The sequence below is a fragment of the Capsicum annuum genome, chromosome 11, assembly GCF_002878395.1.
Source record: "Capsicum annuum cultivar UCD-10X-F1 chromosome 11, UCD10Xv1.1, whole genome shotgun sequence".
Classification (NCBI taxonomy): domain Eukaryota; kingdom Viridiplantae; phylum Streptophyta; class Magnoliopsida; order Solanales; family Solanaceae; genus Capsicum; species Capsicum annuum.
The window spans coordinates 11,856,870-11,865,430 of record NC_061121.1 but is presented as its reverse complement, the minus strand read 5'-3'; positions in this window follow the sequence as shown (position 1 = coordinate 11,865,430).

The following is an 8,561-nucleotide window of genomic DNA, read 5'->3' as shown; positions in this document are numbered from 1 at the left end:
CCATTATATATATATATATATATATATATATATATATATATATATATAAACACACACAAAAAAGTCCCACAAGAAACATGATACTTTGCCTTCCATTCACCTTTGGTATTTGAATTATTCTCCTCAATATAATGGAAGAAAATTATAAAAGTGGATATATATGGATTATGGAGAAGAGTTGTTTTCCACCTGCTAGGAATAATTGTCAATAATAGAGTTGACATATATTTTATATATTTGTATTCTATACCATAATGGGCACTTTAAAATGTGCCCCTTACCTTGTCAGTGGGATAATACATGCATAATCAAACATTCAAACTCGTCCCACCTAACAAGTAAACACTTTAACTAATTTTGAGCATACATATATAGCTAGACACTTCAATCGTCTTATCATGTGTTAATTAAACACTCCAATTTAAAAAATAATTATTTAAAAACCTGTAAAATTCATTTATCATGTCAATATTGGTTGTCCACGAGACACAGTAAGAACAAGTTGAGATGTTAATTTGCCAGTTGACACCGAGGCAAGTTTGAGATGTCTGAATATGTACTCTCAAAATTAAAGTGTTTACTTATCAGCTGAGACCAAATTTAAATATTTGCTTATGTATTATGTCCTCGTGGATTATATCTCTTGTCATGGAAAATATTGATGCACCAATTTGTCGACCTTAATAATAGTCAACAAATATCACCAAAAAAAAACCTAAACTATTTGCCAATAAATTTCAGAGCTAATTCTTATTTTTTGCAGTGAAGTTGCGCATTACATTCTCATAGAGATAAATAGATTTTTTCACTCTTTTCTTTTTTCTTTTATTCCAACTTTTAGACTTTTTTCAATTTTAGTAAATATAAATTAAATAAGTAGTATTTATAGACGCAAAGTTATGTTTTTAATTTACAATGTAACCTAATTTAATTTTAACGACATTAGAGCTAAAGTCCAGGAAATTGTCTGCTCAATTAATTTCTGGTGAATGCAAACAATTTGTCTTTTATTTTTTAAACTAAGATCACAGCTTTCAAGTGATATTCCTAATCAACCTTTGCTTTTAGGCATGCCTAGGTGATAATTAAAAAGATAAATTAAAGTAGCATGACAAATTTATTCAGTTAAATATAATGTCTTGCCTATAGGCTATGAGTCTCAATGTTGAAAATATTTCTCTTTATGGCCAGACTTTTTTGGTCAACATATATATGTCAATTGGAAGCATAGCTCTTTTATTATAATTTTTTTTTTCGGTTTTCAAAAGTGGTTTTTGGTATTCATATCGAAGCTCGATCAATTGAATTTGAATTCATATCAGAAAGTCTCATATTGGAGTAAAGCGCTCCTTGACAAGTCGACTCGAACTCGAAACCCTCTGATTAAGGATGAAATATTAGTTGTTGGGTTCGAAATCGAGAGGGCGTCATGCGCGGAAGCATAAAATTTACAAATCAAGACGGTGATAATTCAATAACACAAAACTAAACTAAAAAGGATATTTATGATTGACCAATTGGCCTAAATATAAAACTGAGAAAATCTCTCCCTAAACAAAACTCTTAAACAACTACATTATGAATGTTATTGTATCATGAATTGAGGAGAGAGATAAAATAAGACTACAAACCTAATAAGAAAAAGAGATCTTTTATTCCAACAAGCAAATCTTTTTTCAAATAATTCTAATTATGACAGAAATCAAATAAAATAGAAAATTCAAGGCACATTCTGACACTACTTACTAAATCTACCATAACTCTTGTTATTCTATAAACTCATATGTTGAAGTAAATATACAAAACCCAAAATCTAGTGACATTTCATTCTACAAGGCTTTTTGACATGAATCATGATATATATCAAGCTTAACCTCGAAAATATAAAGAAAATGTCGAGAAATTTGCATGACAAAACCAAGAAATATTCAAGAAACAAGAAATGATATATAACTTTCAAAATAACCAAAAAAAAAATGTACAAATTATATATTTAACCATATCACTATTGGTAGAAAAGAGACCAACCATGCATAGATCATAAGTCCACCCTAAATTTGTCTGTTTTAGACTAAAAAGGCTAATTAAAAAGAAGCTTTTTTAAGTATTTGTCTAGCTCTATATGAAAAAAAAATTATTCGTCTAGCTAGGTCAAAGCCCTATGTGTATAAATTTGTACTTTATTAACTGAATTACTTTTTCTTTTCAAGAAAATTTAAGTACTATTTCGAGTATCAAGTTGAATGCAAACGTTTTACTTTTTAAGGGAAATTATTTGGTGTAAATTAGAATTAATTATGATTTAAAGGAGATATCGGACACCGAATAAAAAAGTAAAATAAAATTGCTATTATGTTATATATACATATATTCTGTATATGTGTTTTAATTGTACATTATGGATCAATTACTATATATGTATTTAATTAAGAGAAAATTTGAATTTATATAGATAAAATAGGCATCGAATTAAAATTAAAGAGATCTTAGCTATCACACCACATTATTCTTAATTAATCCTTCTCAAATCTTTATTTACATATTAAAATAGATGTATAGAGAATCTAATTCCATGAATGTTCTAATTGCTCATACATGCATGCATAACATCGATTCATATAATCATCAAAGTATCCTACACGAAAAATTGAATTCCTTCCTATATATTTTATACTTTTTTTTCATGCTATTTAAAAAAATATTAACTACTAAACAGGTAATTGATTAAATTATTCTTGATCTTAATTCAAAAATTCAATACCACTTTCTTTTCATCACATTTTATTCCACTTTTGGTTAGTACTTTTTATTTTCTACCCAATTATTCTTTTTTATTTTACTGTAATAATTGTTCTTTAATTAATATTTGGTCGTACTTTTTTAAGTTTAGTTTTTGCCATGACTTTACTCTCCTTATTTTCTTTTTCGGTCTTTTTTATAGTTAAGATATATCAAAAATAACATCTTTATTTTTTAAGATAGAATAAGATTTGTGTGCATATAATTCTCTTCAGATTCACTTGTAGAATTACACTGAATACGTTATTATTATTATTGAGAATTATTTTGGAATCTGTTATTTTTAGTAAGCAAAATAACTGAAACGAAAGAGATGGAATATTTTATTTATTACGTATATTATACTCTAACAAACAATTATTATTAAAAATATTGTAGATCTTGAAAACCACACTAATGCACGTGACTCGTGCCAGTGTTTTTCAGCAGAACTTTTTCTTATAAGTTTTCACGTTATTATATTATGGACCATCTTATTCTTTTTAACTTTTTCTTCAATTAATTCTTCTCTTTTTATTTATTTATATTTAATATTTATTTTTTAATTTTTGGCTATTCATATTGTTCAAAGGGCACTCTAGATTTGTCTTTAAAAAGTGCCAGGTCATCATCCACGTCAGAAAGCTTAAAAAGGACGTGTCTTTGTCTGTAATTTCTGACAACATCGTTATTTCTTTTCAGAATGTTTTCCTTGCTTTAAAGGAAAGCCACAAATAATTAGTTGAAAATCTATATTTTTCATACAAGATCATTTTTGGGAAATAAATCATTTCCAAAGACTATTTAAAAAAAAAAGGCTTGACTAAACCAGAACAAGTGTCCGACTTATTAATCGAATAGCCTTTCACCATTTTTTTTCAAAAAGAATTGATTAGTTTTTTATTAAAAGAATTATTAAAAATGATTTTTTTTTTTTGAAAAAATTACTTATGGAGAGTAGCAATTTATATTTGGTTAAATTATTTCAACAACATTTTTGACAAAATTATAATCACAGCTCGCGCTTGGCCTTGATTTTGGATCAGATTTAAAAGTTTTGTCTTTAAAATTTTGTTTGACCATGAAACTTGATCGATTTTTGAAAAACTGATCTTTAAATATTTTCATGTAAAATGCATATTCAACCGCAACCTTAAATAACAAATAACATAACTTCAAAAACTTAAAATTTTAATCAGGAATCTCAGAGTGCTTTTTGATAAAAGCGTACTATTTTAACTTCTGTTACCATCTAAAAATATTTATATTGTTCCTAATATAAAAACTCAATCTAACCAGTGCCGGCTCAAGGGGGAAGCAATTAAAGCCATGGCTTTAGGCCCCCCGAAATTAAAGGCCACATATTCTCACTAATATTTAATATTATATAGTATATATTAGAGAATTAGTATCATATATTAGAGAATTAGTATCCTTATTTCGTTAAAAGAATAAAATTTATGCATGTCTTTTAAATATTTTATTGAGTTTATGTAGAAACAAGTAGACATTATTCAAATAAATATTCCTTTCGTCTCAATTTATGCAATTTTTTTATTTCGACGGTTAATTTGATTAATTTTTGAAGCTAAATAAGATTAGATTAATACAATATTTAAAATTTAGATATTCAAAAACTAACATCAAGTTCAAAAACTATATACTAATAAGCACTAACGTGTAGTAACATGAATAGTCAATATACATACAAGATGACATGTACACCATCACCATAAAACAAAAAGAAAAGAAATCAAATAAATATATTTATAATTTTATCAATTAAATTTAAGGCCTCTTCTTAAAGTTGGCTTTAGGCCACAATTCGCGTTGAGCCGCCCTTGAATCTAACGCATCAATTACCCTCTAGAATTAAGCGTTTATTAAGGCAAAAATTCAGCACTTTTAGTTTTCTAAAAATTTGGCCAAACTATAACTTCTAAAACAACATGTGAACTAATTCAATACGATTGTGAAATCTTTTTGTAACCATTATTCATATTTGTAAGTGTAATCCCATTTTAAAATTCACACGTAAATTGGACGGGTATATTATTCTATATATGAACTTAAGACATATAATGAAGCAAATAAAATAACCACTAATTTCTGAAAACACGACAGTTTAAGTTAAGAATTAAACTAGTAATTATAGCTCCATATGAAACATGATTGTTTAACCTAATTCATTAATTAAATAATATTAAAAGCTAACTTATATATACAATGTTTAATAAACCAAATAATGTCTCACGACAAGCAGTAAAGTAAGCAGTAAAGTATATATGCTGTATAGTCGCCCATCAAAATAAGTGTAACAACCAACAAATGTATATTATTATATGAAATATATTAACTGTACATTTCTGATACGAAATAGCAGCATATATTTCTGTATATTGAACTAACGAATATAATTATTTTAACTGACCGACTTAATATGTAACACATCCTTTAAAAATAACTAAAGTATATATTGGCTCAATCTGAGAGTTATTGATTTTGCATATCCATTTCTTCTAAATTAAGTCTAGATCATAACTATGATTTATTTTTCTTCAACGAAAAGCAGCTAGCTAGCTAGGTATTATGATGAATAAATAATTTCATGATATGAATTGTTTTTGTTGATTTATTATGGTATTATGGGGAAACTTTTATTACAAGTAAGGCAAAAGTGTGTATCGTACGTGTTTCTAACGCTTTTAAACATGTCATGATTTTCATGCACTAATTAACACTTTAAAAAATATTTGATTATTTCGTAAGTTTACTTATTTTGTATACTTTTACTTTATCATCAGTAGACAAGTTATTAATCAAAGGAATAAAATCTACTTTAAAGAAATGGAGCATGGTTAAATAGAACTCTTTTGTTCACTTTTATTTGTTCATAATATATTTTGCACATTTTTTAAGAATAATAAATACTCTTAAAATTTTTATTTCATTATAATATTCATGTTAATTAGTATATAATCTCAAGTAATGAGAAATAGTTGAGAGATGAATAATTGCTATTAATGATTAAACTTGGAAAAAAATATCATTCTCTTCTTGATATGCTAAAGTGGATAAATGAAAATGAAAATGAAAATGAAAATTTAGTTTTAATATAGCGAACAAGTAAAAACGAAATGAGCGATGTCTTCCACCATGCAATTCAAATAAATGAGTTTTATCCAAACTAATTTGGTCCATAATGTGTTGCATTAGGAAACAAAAAAAGCATTAATTACTACTCGCTTTAGTCCATATTAATTAAATTATTGTGACCTTTTTCATAGTACAAAATAATTTAAGTGAATTTTTTATAGTTCAAGAGAATTGTTTAGCCTTTAGTTCATATTTACCTTTCCAAATTCTTACAGTTTTATTCGGGAAATCGATTAGCTAGTTCCTATAAATATATATTTGTCAGGTTGCCCACCTAAATCGAAAGCGATTATAAATGCTATAACAAAAATTTCATAAGATGGAGAGAGGAGGGAGTAATTTATAATAAGTAACAAACATGCAACTTGGTATACTGAGAAAGTAACAGAAAGAAGTACTAATATATGTTCCCTCTAAATTTGTATGGTTGTTACATACATAGGAAAGGATAAACAAAATCTGCTGAGAATCCCTTATGTGTCCCTCTTATAAATGGATAACAAGAATTTAATTTAATTCAGCAATACTATAAAGTAGGAAAAGGGTATGCCCAAGCATTGAGAGTGACATTCATTAAAAGGCACCCTATATCACTAAGGGCGTAAGAACAATGATGGAGTCAGAATTTTTATTTTGAGGTTTAAAATATAAAAGATAAATATATGAACTAGTTGAAGAGGGTTCAATATCTATAATATATACATTAAAAATAAATTTAATCATTTATAAATAATATAATTTTTTTGATTGAAAGGGGTTTGAATAAATCCTCTAACCGTAAGCTGGCTCCACCCCTAACTACGGATGTATTTGATACGAACGAAAATAAAGAACAAGACGGTGTAATAAGCTTTTGTTACGAACATAGTCTGAGAAAGGATCGAATTATAAGGGCTGATCTATTGTACGCATTCTTGTTCTGTATCTCCGTAAGCGACTATTTTATATCTTGATCTTGTGACCTTTCTGAGCACATGGAAATAACTTTATCAGTTATTCCATGAATATTACTTACCAATTATGAACCAAAATACTTTTTTTCTATTTATTTTATAATATTAAGTAAATAAAGTATAAAATATTACCATACAAATATTTAGGGCGTAGAAAAGGTGGTAGTGAGGGGGTAGGGTGGAAGGTGGGTATGGGAGCCGAGGGGTTGGGGTAGTGGTGAGGTGGTTAGTGGGTGGTGGGAGGGCGTGTATGGATTGTTTGGCGATGGGGAGAAGACAATAAAAATGAAATGTTACTGGCGGAACTTTTATTCTCTACGCTTTGTACAATAGAAAAGTTAGTGTTTTAAGTAACTTGTTTTTTTTCAATAGAGAAAAAGAAAAGGTCATTCGAGACATATTAACTCACTAAAAATAAGAAAAAAAATTAGTGAAAATATTTTCCTCCATAAGTACTAAACATATTCTAAGTGATTTAATAAGGTGAAATTAAGTATACATTAATTCATTAGTCAAAATTAAACAATATTTAGGCTTGATTAAGTTCAATTATTTTTGACTTACATCATTAATTTTGTTGGTTTCGCCTCTAATCACATATTTATTAATTTAATGTAAACACGAGTTAGGATGAAAATAAAATGAGACTAATTTGATGAATTTATTCACCCTTCCTTTTCCCTTTTAGTGGATGTTTGGGTTAGTTTTTAAGTTGATCAAAATAGCTCATAAGCTATTTTTTGCTTAAAAAAATATTTGGTAAATTTTATAAGTGCTTAAAAAAATTAATTTTGGCTTTTCTTTAAGTCAAAAATAAGAAGTACGGAAGATTATAAGCTATTAGAGTTAACCAAATAAATTAAATTTATGTCCCTTATAATTATTCCTTATTCCAAATTTACCCTTGTAGCCTTTCACCTTCTTGTTGAAGATCATCTTTTTGATATCATTATTTGATTAATTTTGGTATCTGGGGTTCTCAATGCCTTTTTTCTCTTAAGAAATCTGGACACATGTTCCTCCTTAGGCAAATTGGATTTCAACGTTTCCTGAAACACAATCAAAAGATTAATACTTTCAAGATTTACTCTAATATGGCGAACTTAACTCTAGCCATATTAGTACCTCTTTTGTATGAAACTATTTATCTATTAATGTAATTATAATGATTAGTAACATATATATTTTACTTAATGATAAGTTCGGCATATATATTAACACTATCCTCGAAGGTTAAAAGCAACAAGTCCAGTTTAATAAGAACATGAAGTGTCGTCACAAATTGCACCTTAATGATATGAATCATGAAGAAACAAATAATCTTTAAATATATAACTATCTTTTTCAAACACAAACATTCAACACTTAAACTCTTAAAAAAAATATTTTTTTAACGCACAAATTAATAGTCATTCATGAAAATATTTATATTTATATATATATATATATATATATATTAAAATACATATTAATTTTAGTTTGAATCATTTTAGCAATAAAAATTAATAATAATCAACTCTATATATTATTAATGGTTATAAGGATATTTCAGATATTTTGACAAAAAAACAAGTGCTTAAAAGTATTATTTACTAAACACATCAATAACTTTTTCAGTTTCAGCACTTTTATTCAAACACTTAACTGCTTATTTTTAAAATAAGTTCAGCACTT